The following is a 16577-nucleotide window of genomic DNA, read 5'->3' on the forward strand; positions in this document are numbered from 1 at the left end:
TCTGCAGAACTTCATTGTTTCACTACTTTATTTTGTCTACGATCCATTTTTCTTGTACTTGTTTGTTAACATTATGACTGCTGAACCCGCGTATATCATCAAAAGAAAGAATGGCGCCTTAATGATATTGCTTGAACACACACCCCAACTATCAATTACCAACTGAAAAGTGAAGGACTATTATGATTTGTTTTCAGCTATGTTCAGTCCATTACACAGTGTTGCAAATAAACAGTTTGAGAAGCACCTCCGCAATCAATCTGAAAATATGGATGATTCCTATTACAAACATAGGGAATCAACACCTTGAGCTGTCAGCAAAGAGAAATGAGATACAAAGAAGAACAAAGATAAGTCTATGATCCGTGTGTGGGTCAGTCAGACAGTCAGTCAGTAGTGGGCTTGGTTATGCCTAACCAATACCACCCACCTAGTCATGAAGGAAAAGTGAGGCTGGTTTTTTGGGCAAGAAAGTCCAAACCTTCATCATCCCTACTATACAGTACTACCATACTGTATGATGAATAGAATTTCAGTTATGATACTCTTAAGCCTGTTGTTGTTAATATGGACATTCAAAAACAACAACCAGGGGACCACAAAACCTGGTAATACTGGAAGTATAGAATCCAGTAGTTAGTGTGAGAACCACATATTATTGCTATCTCATGTTGCCTTTTAACTGTTAATTTTTAATTGGTGTTCCTGTTGTGGTACACTTTAATCAAATGTAATGCTTCGGATACTGATTCTGCAACCAACCCCCAAAACATATTAATTTTCATATAATATCTTTTTAACACCCAAAAATCATCAGATATGATAAACGTGATAGTGTTGAAATGTGCTACCATATTTCCTAATGTAAATAACACAATAAGCTATTTCTACTTGTTTGATTGCTGCAGCAGCTGCTGCTTCTTCTCAGTGAACTTCAAGCCGTTTGAAGTAGAAACTATCTAGCAGTAACTGTGTAAGCAATACATGTGGATATGAAATTATTTCAGCTAACAATTAACCTACGTTTGATTTTGGGCTGTTGTATGGTAAGTCAAGGATCTCTTGGCTTTGTCATTACAATAATAACACTAAATATATTATAGTTGGGGTTTTTACTGACACGTACTTCCTTGATTAAAGAGCTATGTAGCATAGTCTTGACAAAGAGCAGTATCAACATATGTACCCAATTATCATACGTACATGTAGTTCTCCAGTACATACAGTAGGTACATGGTTATATGAATTGACACACAATATTACTGTATGGTGTGGTTACTACACTACAGCAAGGTGATTTGATTGGTAGGATCTACAATAAAATCCCTTGTTTCTTCTCAATAGATCTTTAGTGATACAAATACGGTAATTACAAGCAACCCATGGGCATCAAATCAATAGCAGCACCCGACTACTACAAAATTTACAGGGATTTGTTCCACCAAGAGTTACGTATACAATTACAATTCTAAATACTGCTACATTTTTAGATTAATCCAAAGGTTGCACCACATGTTATATACTGTCAGACCGTCAGTGGTGGCCACTATAAAGCTTTAATAATAATAATTTCTATGTAACAAAGAGTCTATACATTCATAGACTTCAAAACATTGGATTTAGTAACCTCAAGCTCTGTAATGATGTCTTTGCTTTATACAGGTGGTACAACACAAGTGGGTATGACATTTATTTGATGACCAACAGAAAAGCCTATGATAGATTGTGTTTGGGGGAAACTTTATGAAACACATCTAAGAATTACTTCCAAACTATTCTAAACACTGCAACAACTCTAGGTCAAATTTAGGCTTAGTTATAACTGAAGAGCCAAGAGAAACTGTCACCATGACAAAAATATTTTACTATAGTTGATGTGACTACATACTTGAACAACTATTTCCAGATTGAGCTGGGCTGCTATGCCACACCTCTATATTATTGCTGTTTTCTAATCTGATTGTACCTGAAACAACATAACGAAGGGGCATTCTTTAAATAGCAATAGTATAAGGACTATGTAACTTAGTAACTACTGTAGAAAGACACTACCACAAGCCCTATGGATTATTATATGAAATTGTGTACTACATCAGTATCTCATGTAGGAGTGTTAAAGGTCCATAGCAATTAATGAGTAAACATTCTCTGTACAGAATTACATTTTCGGAATGCTCAGGCGAATTAGAGACCAAGACAGATGAGTCATTGAGGATCTTGGGTAGCATGGTCAAGGTCATTCAAGACACCTTCACCAAGGTGCTTTCCAGTGAAGAACACGTAACAGTGAAAACAACGCACCTACACAATCTACAGACAGTCTACACTGTACATACAAAGTGACCCATACCTATTCTGCCCAAGCAGCCTAAAGATGCAGATGCCAACCTAGCATTGTTACAAGCCTAAGTATCGGACACAGACAAACCTTTAGACTTTGTACTGACAAAAGGGCAGTAAACAGCAGCCAAAGTCAAAGGCAATTAACGCCAGAGGTGTTAAGGACCAACACTGGGTGATGCCACAGTTTGCATAAGTCACAGTAGTAGTCACAGTACCAGAAAAGTAGCACCAGTTACCATAGTGTGACAGAGTCACAACTATGCACAATGGAGGCAGAGACTCTACCACTCAACATCAATGGGCTAATCCCATTATCACAGCTGCAAGTTGCAGGTTGAAGTTTGTCAAACAAGGGTATCACTCTAATAAAAGAGGTCTTACCAATTCTTTGCATGCAGAACCAGCTTGTTCCATTCAAATCAGAGGGATATGACACTGAGTCCTTTAAACAGTGACAAAGGGTTATCACATCCTTCTCCTGTCAGCCCCAACAGTCAAGAGACCATGCCACACAGCCATCACCTCCTATCAAAGAAGCAGACCCTTTCGCAGGAGGAGATTCTAACCATGCTGAAGAAACAGCCCAGACAAAGGGCTTCTTCTGTAGCATATTGTGTGGTACTTAAAAAAAAAAGATGGTGGTCAGAGATCAGTTATCAACCTGAAAAGGCCAACTCAGAGGAGGTCCGACGTGTTCATGTGAGCCATAGCTATAGGGTTTATACAGAGAACCTACTTTGGGAAGGTAATACTAAAATATATGCGCCAATCGAAAGCAATTCTTATGCTAAATCCATCAGCGTAATCAATCCCATTCAACCCGAATAGTTTTCATTTCAAATATATGTGGTCCATTGGAGACTTACTCATGTGATTAAGAGCTCACTATACAAAATAGAAGACAAACATCCACCAGGAAAGATAAAAACGGCTGAAACAGATTTGAGGAGCCATACAATCTACAACACTACTTTAGATGCTGTTTTCAGCAATTAAAGGAATGCAAGTTATGTAATCAACATGAAATCTTTTTGATAGCACTTACTTGTGTTGGCCCTCCTCTGAGGCCAACCATAATATACTTCAAGATGGAGAGTTTTCATACAGTGAAGTCTCCCTTACAGAAAGTGGACTGGATGACAAAGGTACACCTGAAGAATGCCTGCACCATTAGCAAGAGACAGTGGCTGTTTCTGCAAGACAGCTACGTTGGCATCTCTCCTTGATATGATCCATATGGCTAGTCAGTGTACTTTGTCAGGGAGCACACTCTCTGATGACTGATGTATGAGAAGCAATTCTCTGACCAACCTCTGTAGGAGCAGAGGATACCAAGGTTGAGTTTTCCACACTATAGCTAACAGGATGAGTGATTTGATTGCATGTTTGTGATAGGACTCTACTCACATAGACCTTCTGGGGTGGTCTTTGGTTGAATGCTCCTGGCAATGATGGCAATGGTGGCATTGACAGGGTGACCATCAACATAATTATGGGGTGCTCAGATCACAGAACAATAGAGTTTAGAGATCTGTGCTGGTAGCCAATTCAATGTAGCTCTGCTAAGAAATTGATATACTAGCTTGCCCATTTAACGGAAACAGGAGTCATATGTAATCCTACCACATGGGATGTGTCTAAAAATATGAAGCATATTCCCTTGATAGGACAGAATCACTCCCTATCTCTCAAGTCACTCTCCATGAAACTGCTAATGCTGCTGGCATTCACTAAGCCATCAAAATCTTATGATCTCTTCAACCATGGTCTGACCTATATGATAACACTACCAGATAGTGTGGATAATTCAAACTCACACTGTCTTGCTGAACAATCCAGACCATCTAGGCCAGCCACTCTATTTGTGTTTCCAGCCTCCCAGCAAACAAGAATCTTTGCCCCAAAGAGGTACTATCTGAATGTGAGTCCTATAGAAATTCAGAGTTTAAGCTCTATATCAAACCACAATAATCCCATTTCATCCTTCTCCATTGCCAGATAGGTCTTGGCCATGCTGAAAGTGGATGGCATGGACACTCAATCTGTCAGAAGTGCTTCTGACCTCTACTGGTCAAGGGCGGTGGAGAAGGGGGGAGGGCAAGGGGGGCTGCAGCCCCTGTGAAAAAATTATGGGAGGCTTAGCCTCCCTAAAATTATCTGTAGCTGTGATGGAGAGCCTAGCTTAATAGCATCATTTGAGATACTCTAATAGAGCAGTCACAGTATTCTTTGAGGAGCAGTGTAGCAAGCTACGCATGCAGTTATAAATAAGGAGATATAGTCTAGTTGGTAGAGGGCAACTATTGCCAGCAGGTAATGACCTTTTTTTTTAATTTTTTTTTTTTTTTGGTCTTTGACTTACAACTAGGCCATGGCATCACCAAGCTAGACCCCCAGCCCCCCCTAAATATAGGTGTCTCCGCCGCTTCTGCTACTGGTATGACAACAAATCCAATATGTAGTAAGCAACATTACTGAATGGAGTTCAGAATTTGTTTTCCAATGACTCTACTATACACCTTCTACAGCAAATGCTATTGGAATCCCAGTACTATCACACGTTGATGTGTAATCCAAGCATTCTGAAACATAATTACCTGAATAGCTACAATCACAGAATGGTCACCAGCTATTCTGAGGAATGTGATTGTGGTGAGCATATCAACATCCCACCCAATTCCAACCCATGGTATGCCGGGTAGGTAGAAGCAGTGGACCCAGGACCAGTGGGGATCCAACTCTTCTTGGAACTTTACAACATTCTATACTTGTACTAGGTATCTCTGCAAGTAGTCTTGCACTTTCCCCATCACTGTGTCTCGCACAATGTTTATACCAATTAGAAATTATAAGTGCCTCTGAAAAAGTGTCTTAAGCTGACTGCATTTATAGGCCACTCGTCTGCTGTACAATGAGCATACTAGTCTAAAATGTTGCCTAGCTACTAAAGTTTAGAAACATTGTGCAAACAAATATTTGAAATAGCGATTACTAGCTAAACTGAGCTAAGCAAGTTCCAGCAGCTCGACAACCAGACTTCATACATCGTGGTGCATTTGCACAATGTTTCTAAACTAGTAGCTAGGCAACATAATAGACTAATATGCTCATTGTACAGCAGGCAAGTGGCCTATAAATGCAGTCAGCTGCAGACACTTTTTCAGAGGTGCTTATAATTTCTAATCGGTGTAAACATTGTGAGACACAGTGACGGGGAAAAAGTGGATTGGCCATGCAAGACTACTTGCAGAGGTACCTAGTACAAGTATAGAATATTGTGAAGTGTATAAAATTCCAAGAAGAGTTGGATCCCTGTGGGTTCCCGGGTCCACTGTTTTTCCTACCCTGGTATGCCACGTTGGGATTTGAAAACAGAGCCTCTATATTTGTTTAGTCATTTGTTTTTACCCCAACTAGTATTATTGATCACAGCTTGTAGCTAGGGAACAGCTGATGCATATGAGCAAATGGAGGTACTTATATGTACGTATGGTATGTAGGTGCTTCTCATTTTTGTTGTTCCTGAATATGGAAAACTAGGATGATATGCTCACCTCACATTCCTAATGCACTCCATAATAGCTGGTGACCTCTCTGTGATCTGAGCCATTCAGGTTTGTGAACACTTCAATAACTGTACCATAGTTTCAAAATTATTTTCACCACAAGAATATTTGTTATCACATCTTACTTATATGTACGCATATGCTGTAAGAAACTTTTAATTTTTAAATTGTAAATCCATGCCATATAGGCATAGCACAAACCAACCTAATATATGTATGTTGCTTTAGCTAACAGCCAAGCCTTACATTATCCATGCACCTTGTGAATGTTATGGAAACTTTATCCAATAAAAACACTGTAAGATATTTTTAGTGCGATCGTACTTTTAGTGCGATCCTCACGAGGCTACCAATCTCCCTGGGAAATCTCCATTATTTATCTTAACACAACAATCAGATGTTACACTGGTGAGAAAGGTCTCTAAGTTGTGACAAGCACTACTTGTTATCATTTTATTAAACTGTCTTGTAAACACACTAGATTTTCAATTATTTCAATGAACTTGGTTTACATATCATTGAGTAATACAACAGCTCTTCAATGTGTTTTTAATATCAATGGGTCACAATTATATGTAAAATGAAAACAGTACTAAAGAGTGTCCCTTTTAAAAACTTCTACAGGTCAATTTTTCTTAGTGACAGCTCTATATATGAAGTGTAGAATTCTACTCATGTAATAAAGCTATCACATTGTTTAGTTAATAGCTACCAGTATGTGTGTGTGTGTGTGTGTGTGTGTGTGTGTGTGTGTGTGTGTGTGTGTGTGTGTGTGTGTGTGTGTGTGTGTGTGTGTGTGAGTGTGTGTTGTTGCTGTTTCCTTGAGCTAGACACTTACTCACATTGCTCCAGTCTACCCAACTGTTAAAATGGGGACCGGGTGGTCTGGTGCCAACTGGGGAAGCAGCCCACCCAGCTGTAACATCAATGGGTACCTGGTGTAAACTGGGGAAGTAAATGCTCAACTGTCCATGTCTCATATAGCAGGTGAAGGTCCAGGTGGGATTTCGGGTGCCCACACCTTCACCTGTGAGACATGGTACAGCCTCCTGTGGGTTACTAGTCTTACCCCAGGAGGATGGGCCTGCACTGACTCATAGCACCTGAGTAGTGCATGCACAGGTATGCCACTGCTGACCACTGGGCAGCGTGACCGTGTAGCAGCAGCTGAAGGCTTTGCTTGTGTGTGTGTGTGTGTGTGTGTGTGTGTGTGTGTGTGTGTGTGTGTGTGTGTGTGTGTGTGTGTGTGTGTGTGTGTGTGTGTGTGTGTGTGTGTGTGCGTGTGTGTGTGTGGTAGCATAGCCAAGTAGCTAGAGCATTAGCCTGGCAGTAATTGAAAGGTTCCAGGTTTGATGCCTGGTTATGCCAATTTAGTGTTGTTTTTCCTTAAACCTCACATTGTTCCAGTCTTACCCAGCTGTATATTGGGGACCTGGTGGCCTCGTGTCAACTGGGGAAGCAGCTCACTCAGCTGTACGTAACATCAATGTATACTGGGGAAGCAAAATGCTCAACTGTCCTTGTCTCGTTTAGCACTGTTGGGGTCGTCGTGGAACTTCGGTTTCCGTGACCTCTCTCTGTGAGACTTGAACAGTCCTCCTGCGGGTTACTGGCCTGAGGATTTGCTTGCACAAGGCTGAGTGATGCACAGGCATCCCAGTGCTGGTTTGCTGGGCTGCAATAACTGTGTTTTACATGGCTGCCATAGGCTTTGCTTTTTCCTTTGTGTGTGTGCGTGCGTGCGTGCGTGTGTGTGTGAAGCAGCAGCATAGCCAAGTGATTAGCTAGAACATTGGCCTGGTAATTAAAAGGTTCCAGATTCGATGCTTGTTTGTGCCAACTTCCTGTTGTTTCCTTGAGCAAGAAAGTTTACACATATTGCTCCAGTATACCCAGCTGCAAAATGGGGACCTGGTGGCCTGGTGTCAACTGGGGGAAGCAGCCCACCCAGTCGTAACATCAATGGGTGCCTGGTGTTAACTGGGGAACAAATGGCCAACTGTCCATGTCTCGCTTAGCAGTGTTGAGGTCATTGTGGAACTTTGGGTTCCACAGACTTGGATAGCCTTCTTGTGGTGTGGGTTGTTAGTACTGTCCCAGGAGGATTTTCCTGCACAAGACTTGAGAGTGCCTGAGTGGTGCACAGGTATCCCATTCACTGGGTGGCAACAGATGAGACAAATGGCAGCAACAATCACTACACTACTAGTAAACACCATCAAGCTGACAGATCCTGTCACACAAATGGAATTGAGGACACACAAATACTTCATTCAATTGCTCCAGACCCATCAAGGTTCATATCAGAAGGAGACTTGGAGATAAAGGTTTGACAATGGTCAGGATAACTCATTCAAACATCATCTAGTGCCATATTTGGCCTTTAGACAAAAATGAGCCTTGCAGTCTGTCAGGTGTAGGAAGAAAAAGTTCCAAGTGCCTACAAGTAATGCAACAAGGTGTTATTGAGAAGGATGCTGATAGCTGTCTCCAGAATCTATAGTTGGACCCCTTGTGGCCACATATGAGGAGCCAGGCAAGGAAATGGCACATGCCAACCTCGTGAGTACCGCTACAGACTGCTTTTGTAATGTTCATGTGAGTCACATGTCACTCACATGCAACATAGGAAGATTTGAATTGTCTGAATTGATACGTCTAGGCCTACATGGTCAAGGAATAGAATTTTCAAAGTCAGTCCCTAACCTTTTTGGAGAATGGAGAAAACATGCTGAAGCTATTCAAGATCTGAGGAATACTACTTAAGTAGTTTAAACCAAAGCAGGATGCTCATCTCAAGAAAAGTGATATGAGTTGGAGTAAACTCCAACTATACCAAAACTGAAGAACTTCAAGGGTTCCAAAAAGGACCTTCCTGTGGTTATCCTCCACAGGATAAGGACAATAGACACTTTCTACTAAACTCCTTGAATGGGGACACTGCTCTTACACATAACAAATTTAACAAGAAAAGGTACTCCCAGTACCCTCAAGACCCCTACAGCTATAGCCCTTTAATGGGTACAACAGAATCTTCCACTTGGCCACAGATCCTTTCAGATCCTGGTAATGACAAATTGGATAAAAGTACCTTCACTCAGATCCCTGGTTATAACACTATTTATATATAACAATATTTAGGGATATAAGATCAAATTCTGGGCAAAGAACAAGCAGTTAAATCCTCCAACTCCCTTTTCACTTCCACGAGATGGAGAATAAACTTATGAACACAGATTCATAAACTCTAGACTCCATGAAAAGGGAGTTGAAGTATAATATGTATATACAGAGAACAACATGAGCAGCATCTCTACGAACAATCTGCTCACTTTAAAAGTAAGAGGAGTGCAAGTTCCTCCTATAAGCGTGCCAGCACAAGAAGCCATTCATGCACTACCCACTAATCAACACCTACATGCTAAGAAATGGGACGCAAAAGGAAAACCAAGATAAGTCCAAGATGCATGCAATGTAGCTGCATACTACAGCTTGAGAGTAATGTTGAGCAGTGAAGAAACCAAGCCTATAGTGTTAACATACCGTATAGCAGGATTTTTTCAAGGAGGAAAAATTTTGCGATATTTATGGATTGGCAGTTACACGAAAATTTTCTCCCTCAAAATTGTCAGCTCAGTTGGAATAGCATTTATTCCCCGAAGAAGCAAAAATTTTCCCCCTCAAAATTTTGGATAGTGGCAATCCATGAAAATTTCCCCCTCGAAAAGCAGTAGCCGTTCGCTTAATAGAGATAAAAATTCTCTTGAAACACATTGAATGCACCTTTGGATTTGATTTAGCTAATCAATACTTGTTGTATTACAATGAGAGAGTAATGAATACCATATTTATCATACATGATAGTACTGTACAACACAGAAATGCTATGTGAATCTGATAACAACCATTATCACAGAGTTCACTTCTCTGCCCACACAATGGTACATGGTATGGACTACAAGTGATGACCTGCCAGATAACCGACTGGTTATCATACAGTATGATAGTATTGTACAGTATGGACCACAAAGAGCAGGCGTGGCCCATGAAAAAACATCACCCAAAGACCAGCCTCACTTTTTCCAGATGACGATGAGGCAGTATTGGTTAGGCAAAACTAAGCCCAAACAAGCCTTTAGATCGACCAGTAATGCTTTCAACAAGTTGCTACGGAATGTTAAAAAAATATTTAACAGAATTTTCTACTGACTGAGTAACTGACTGATGCCTTCAGACAAGCGTAATTTGATAATGGCTAAGGCTACGGGCTTGATTTTTTCACTGTTTCATGTCACTTCGGCCTGACAGGTGCCGTTTAGCATACCACAGTATGTACAATGCTTTCTTCATGGACTTACCAGTGTCCTCTTTTGTGACCCATTCATCTTTGCTGACAGCAAAAAGTGTCAATTTGGCGGTAACACGTGATGGCTTTTATTTGTAATGGAAATCGTCTGTATTTTTCATAGTGGCTACTTTGATTGCAAAGGTACTTTTCAAACAGTTCTTGATTCGTAATGTCGTGTAATGGGTTGAACATAACTGACAACGAAGCGTAGTGGATATTTTACTTTTTAGACAACAATTGATTTAACTGGGGTGCGTGGCGCCATTTCAGATGCGGTATGCGTGGGTTCACCAGTCATAATAATTATTTACAAAAGAAGTTAACAAACAAGTACACAAAAAAATTTGGAATTTTCAACTAGAGTAGGGAGCATAGCAAATTGATAAAAGTACTGAAACAAGCTGGAGTAGTGCACGTTTTAAATCACAGTAAAACAATAAGTAGTGTTATATCCCTACTGTGCTCAAGATACCATAACGGAAATGCACAGTAGGGATGTAGCACTTCTTATTGTTCTACTGTGATTTAATATCATGGACTACTCCAGCTTGTTTCAGTACTGTTTTATCGATGTGCTATGGTCCCTACTCTAGTTGAAAATTCCAAAAATTTTTGTGTACTTGTTAATCTAGCTAGTGATGTGTTAAGATGTAGTCATGAGAATGATTCCTAACTGGGTACTTTGGAAAGAATATTTAGACAGATACAAAAATAGCAATTATGCAAAATCCAAAATTTCAGAACAAACAAAATGATTTTAATCAATATTTGTCGGATATGGGATTCCACAGTTTGTAATTTTACATATTACACAATGTATAAAGGTGCTTTGTTAGGTAATAATATTACAGTAATGTGATAGTTAAGTAACACATTAGTACTTTGTTAAGTCAGTAACAAGTAGTAATGCGCTACTTTAGTAACACATTACATATGTAAAGTAACTATCCATTAGATATTACTAGCATAAGAAATGTAGCACATTACATTACTCCAGTTACTGCATTTCTCCAGTTACTGCATTAAGTAATAATATTACGTAACGCATTACAAAAGTAACACGTTACGCCCAACACTGATGACCTGGCATTTATTTGAAACATGGCATTTATTTTTGTTGTGATTCTCTATGATCAGCTAAATGGGACAAGGTGGGGACCAGCTGTATTTTGAAGCAATATGGTATATACCTTAAGAAATTTTGGGCATCACAATCTGACAAAGACTGTCCATGTTTTTAATTTCTGTGCCCAGCTATGTAGTTAAATACTTTGCTGCCCTTCTACACCAAGTCCTATTGTTTTCAATGTGTACCAGCAAACATTGACAGTAGCAGAGACAATCTTATTCTAATAGGAGCCCATAAGTACCACAAGGTGCTTTGTTGCTTGTAGTGCTTATGAATTTTATGGACTCCTGGTACTTGTATCTTAACTTGTCAACAGTTCTGTTGGCTAGATAAATGGAATGCTCTTGCCAACATCTCGGATGCAGTTGCAGGGGAAAACTACTGGATAAAATTATAGTCACTATGTACACAAGAGTCTATATATGTATCTCTGATAGGAGTTATTAGTGATAAACACAATACGAAAATGATAGTGTATTCCAGTATCATGTCAGTATGGTGTTTGTGAAAAAGTGTTCTTGTGAAACCCTAAGTCGACAAGTTAGCGACAGAAAACAGTTGCCTCTCTACCCATGCCTCTGGTACCTGTAAACTAATAAGGCAAATGAGAGATGTTTCACCTTCCTAACCAGGTCACCATATTCTCTCTTTAAAGCTTGTTTATGCCGCTAAAAATTAATAGAATTGTTGGGTTGAGCATTTTGGATCTTTGGTACTGCTACTGCTGTTATTGCATATGTTTGATATCAACACAGTTTCATCCTACCGGGCGTCACTATTCAGTGGACTGGACTACTGGACTGACATATTTTTGGTTTTTGCACATTCTATGGTTGGATTTATGGGGTCTTGCTAGTAAACACCCTTTGGGCACCTGCAGCCCACTTCTAAACACTGAAGACAAACACAGTCGGGACGCAACCGTCAAAAAACGGGAGTTTTTAATTGCACGCGCAATTTACGAGAAGTCTAAAATGGCGTTCGAGACGTGCCACGCGGATGAGAAAAATGCCTTTCAACCACTGAGCTTCTGGGTTGTATTCGAACAAAAACACTTCAAGAGATGATTTATGAAGATAGCTATGCAGTTTTTTTTAATCATGAATCGTGCAGGTTGGAAATGTTTCCTTGGTAGAATTGAACAGGAATTTAACTGCTCCCGATTTCGCTTTGCTGTGGATAAAGTAAGAAGAGTGCACAAAATCCAAGTCTATGAAAGTGAAAAGGTTTGTATGTAGTATGTTTAGAAGCTGTATGAAGGTGTTTACTGCTATGAAACAAATTTGTACTCGCTTATTGCAGTTGGTGTTGCAATACAGTGGAACCTCCCTTAACAAAGGAGACAATATAAAGATATTGGTCCAGTCAATATATGTTTTGCCGCTGAAGGAGAAAAACACCTATTGCAGCATATTTAGGCCTGGAATCCTGCCTCCCAAATTGTCTGTTATTTATAGAGTGGTTCCACTGTAGCCATCCCCATAGCTGTATGTTTGTTCTTGCAACAAAAGCAGACATTTATCAAAAGTGGGGTTAGCATTAAATTCCTTATCCCACACATGGTAGTCATGCTAATAATTATACACACAGTGTATGTGATTAGTTGTTTCTGTTATACAATATCATATCTATCTAAAAATAAATCCTCTGTTATAACCTCCTCTTCATATAGCTCACACTCATCACCCTCACATTGTGGCTCATCTTCAGATTCTTCTGATTCAGTACCATCATCTGGTGGTGGTTTGGGGATATTCAAATTGGTGCATTCCTGGCACAAACATCCTGGTCCACAGCTTCGTTGTCTCTTTCTACAGCCACATCTCTAATATAATCGAATTTTTTAAATGTGTTCTGTAACATTGGTGGTCTCTCTATCTCTAACTGTAGTTGTTATAGATGTTAAAAATTGAAGTAATAGAAGATTGATACTATTTAACTTTTCGTTAATGTTAAATAACGCACAGCTGGGAGATGGTTGTGAATGAGATGACTTATTTATTTTTTCATGTAATAAATTATTGACAATGATGCTTGCTTCCTTTAGTGTTGTGCCTACGTCTGGTATTTGACATTGGATTTCAGGTTCAGATAAGTACTGATTTGGGGGTTGTGATGCACTGAGTGCCCAAGACAATGCAACTATGACATGTCCCCCTTGACGATACAATACAGTCCCAAGTTTCTTGTGAACACACTAGTACATCATGTAACCATCAAGGTGAGTGATTAGTTGGTGTAGTAGCCAACGAGAAGTAAATTTCACACTGCTATCTCCCACGTCTAGGGTAACTTGAACAGTATTGGTGTCCTCAGAGGGCTGAATACCATAAACATTAAGAAACACTTGACATACCCATGGAAGTAAAAGGGCCTTCTGGACCAATAAGTGCTGGGCTACATATATCACAGATGAAACTATGGCTTTGGTGGACTTAGCAATAGTGCAGTGTGTGTTATAACAGCTAGTACAAATATAGTCATCTGGTGATATAACAGTGTCAGTTCCAGTTGTATCTGTAATGTATTTTGAAACTACTACAGGGTTGGGACTGTGACGATAAAGCTTCTGACCAGGTTTAGGTGTAGCTCCACAAGAGGAGCAGTTTTGTGGATGATTTAGCTCACGATAAACTTTACTATAGCAGCTTGGGCACAGGAGGAATGGAGTACTTGGTGATGACTGTACCCCAAGCATTTCCTCAAGTTCACTTATGTTAGCAAAAGCAGGCTTGATGAGTTTATCACTTAACTTGTTGGTGCATGCAGGGTGTATACAGGATTTAGAAGATGTCTGTATACTATTTTTCCATTTCGGGGTATAGTGGGGAATGTTATTGTAGCGTTTTGCTTCTATCCAATGTTTTTTACAAATATTGCTATCTTCGGGTAGGTGTTTACCAAGGTGTTTACTAAAAAACTCTTTTTCTGTAGCCCCTACATTGATATACGTACCTTAATTTTTGACTAACTCTGTTTCCACACAGGACACAGCACTGTGAGGTCTCCTCTTCAGCTGACTCAGGAGCAGTGATAGCAGAATTCTGGCACAAGGAGTCTCCACCTGATGACTAAATTTAAAATTGTTGATTAAAAACATGTGTTAAAATAGTCTTGTAAATAATTAACGAATCTGGCTACAACAACTGAAGTGCACAACATTTTAAAGCTTTATTTTCAAGCATAAGCCTTTGTTTCTCTAACTAAATGGATTAACAACACTAGTATGGCTTGAAACAAATTTGTACTACATGCAAAACCACTGTGTTAATACTCACCTGGTTCATTCTGCGGTCTCTATTTCGTTGCTAGCATATTCTAGCTGCCTGGTTTGTTTACTGTGGGAAAGGCAGCTGACGTATTATTTCGTGTTCCATTGGATAATTATGTGTAGCGTCACAGCAGGAAGTTACAAGCGTATGAAAAGAGATGGTGTTTTACTACAATTACCGCTGGTTCCTTCGCGGGAAAAGCCGTGCAATTAAATACGCGTAAAAAAGCATAATTTTGCCACTTGCGTTTCGACTGAACAGTGGAATATGCGAAAACTGTCTCTTAATAATTTCGCTACTGTTCATTATGCTACTATACAGCACTTATTCCTTACCTGGTGTCCGTGTGTAGTAATGCACCTATCAATGTAACGCCCCACTACCACAGGTACGGGCTGAGGGTGGGAGAAAGTCGGGGTTGGTAAGGGAATTGATAGCCCGATTGCCCCGAGGTAGTGGGGCTTTGTATTTACCTTGAAAATTATAAAAGAAATTCACTTGTATCGGATAGTCAACCATCAGCGTACTCCAGCCGTACATATCACAACCCGCAAGCGTATCCTCAAAGTGCATTAAAATGCAATGACTGGCAATCACGTGAGATAATTAACTGCGCACGCCTCGTTTTTGAATGCAGCTGGCCTGGTGGCGATGTGTGAACGAAGCGAGGAACGAAGAGAAAGCAAGAGTGCGCTGGTGTCTATCAGCACACCTAGTGGGCTAAGAACAAGAGTTGTGAGATATAGTGGCGACGTCTCTGTCCTCCGTTCTGCAATTCTAGAGAGCTTTAAGGATATTTTGCAGTGCAGCCAGAGTAGTGTGATATTGCAAGTACGAGATGACAGCTGGGGAGAGAACGTGTTTGTTGATGTAGTTGGCTTCAGGGGCGTAGCCAGGACTTTTTTAAAGGGGGTTCGGATTTAAAGTGGAATGTCTTTCAGGGAAGGCCTGGGTGCTTCCCCTAGACCATGTTTGGATGAAAATGATGCATACACAAAATGTGCCCTTAGGCAGTAACATTAAAAGGTGCTGTTTATGCAGCTTATAGAAACTATAAACCTAGCTGTTGTAAAACTAACTAATCTTCACTTCCAGACAGCATACTGGGTGACCTGCAGTTCGAATCCTGGGGTTGGAGGGATTTTTTTCCTTACTTTGGCCTCTTTCTGTTACACCTTTCTAGCTATAAGTCATTAAATCTAAGTCCTGGAAATTAGGTTAGGTAATCCTAAGGCTGCAGCACATGTTGCTGTAGACCTTCAGTGCTGGTCACTGTAAAGTGTTAAATAAATACTGACAGCCAACTTCAATTTCCTAACACACGGAAGCCCTCCACACTCGAGTCCCTTAGTTGGCAATACTTCTTTCCAGATACATTATTCTCGGCCGGTCCTCCTGTTGATGGTCAGCAACTTCAGACTTGGCTTGTACTCCAATATGTTCGAGACATCACGTGCCCACAACATGTAACAAATAAACAAACCATTCGTCAAGTAAATATACAACAACAATTCACAGTTTGTGCTAACCTGACACATGTATAACATGACCACTCAAATTTATCAGCTGCTGCCTTGTAATATGTCTCAACCGACCATTGAACAGTCCTTTGCCATTTCACTCGCGCCATTTCAACCATGCATCACGTGTGCAATTGATCATGTGATGCAATAGATATGCTTTTCAATGGTTCAGCATTAATGTGATGTGACCCTCAGGAGTAGTACAGAGGAGCGCCAGTGGGCAAGTAGCTACCGGAGAGCTCCAGGGCTGTAAGATTTGGTGTGATTTTTAATTTTAAAAAATCTGCCTCTGAAAGGGGAGTTCGTCCGAACCATCTGAACCCCCCCTGCCTACGCCCCTGCGGCTTGGACCAGGAAATTCCTGACAGAGCTGTGATGAGGATAATGGAAACAATT

At 40.3% G+C, this 16577-nt stretch overlaps 2 long non-coding RNA genes across 5 annotated transcripts in view; one reads left to right on the plus strand and one right to left on the minus strand.

Annotated features, from left to right (window-relative positions):
- The window catches only part of LOC136265942 (uncharacterized), a 37280-nt gene that overhangs the window by 2062 nt on the left and 18641 nt on the right, over positions 1-16577 (minus strand). The window lies entirely within an intron of this gene.
- LOC136265933 (uncharacterized) lies at positions 12328-14518 on the plus strand. Of its 3 annotated transcripts, none has more exons than XR_010705803.1 (4): positions 12328-12612; positions 13059-13607; positions 13674-13815; positions 14374-14518. It is a non-coding gene; the product is annotated as an uncharacterized lncRNA (long non-coding RNA). The 3 variants fall into 3 exon arrangements; XR_010705802.1 differs by having other exon boundaries at positions 12331-12612; positions 13434-13607; XR_010705804.1 differs by having other exon boundaries at positions 12331-12612; positions 13472-13607.

Source organism: Dysidea avara, chromosome 9, assembly GCF_963678975.1.
Source record: "Dysidea avara chromosome 9, odDysAvar1.4, whole genome shotgun sequence".
Taxonomy (NCBI): Eukaryota; Metazoa; Porifera; class Demospongiae; order Dictyoceratida; family Dysideidae; genus Dysidea; species Dysidea avara.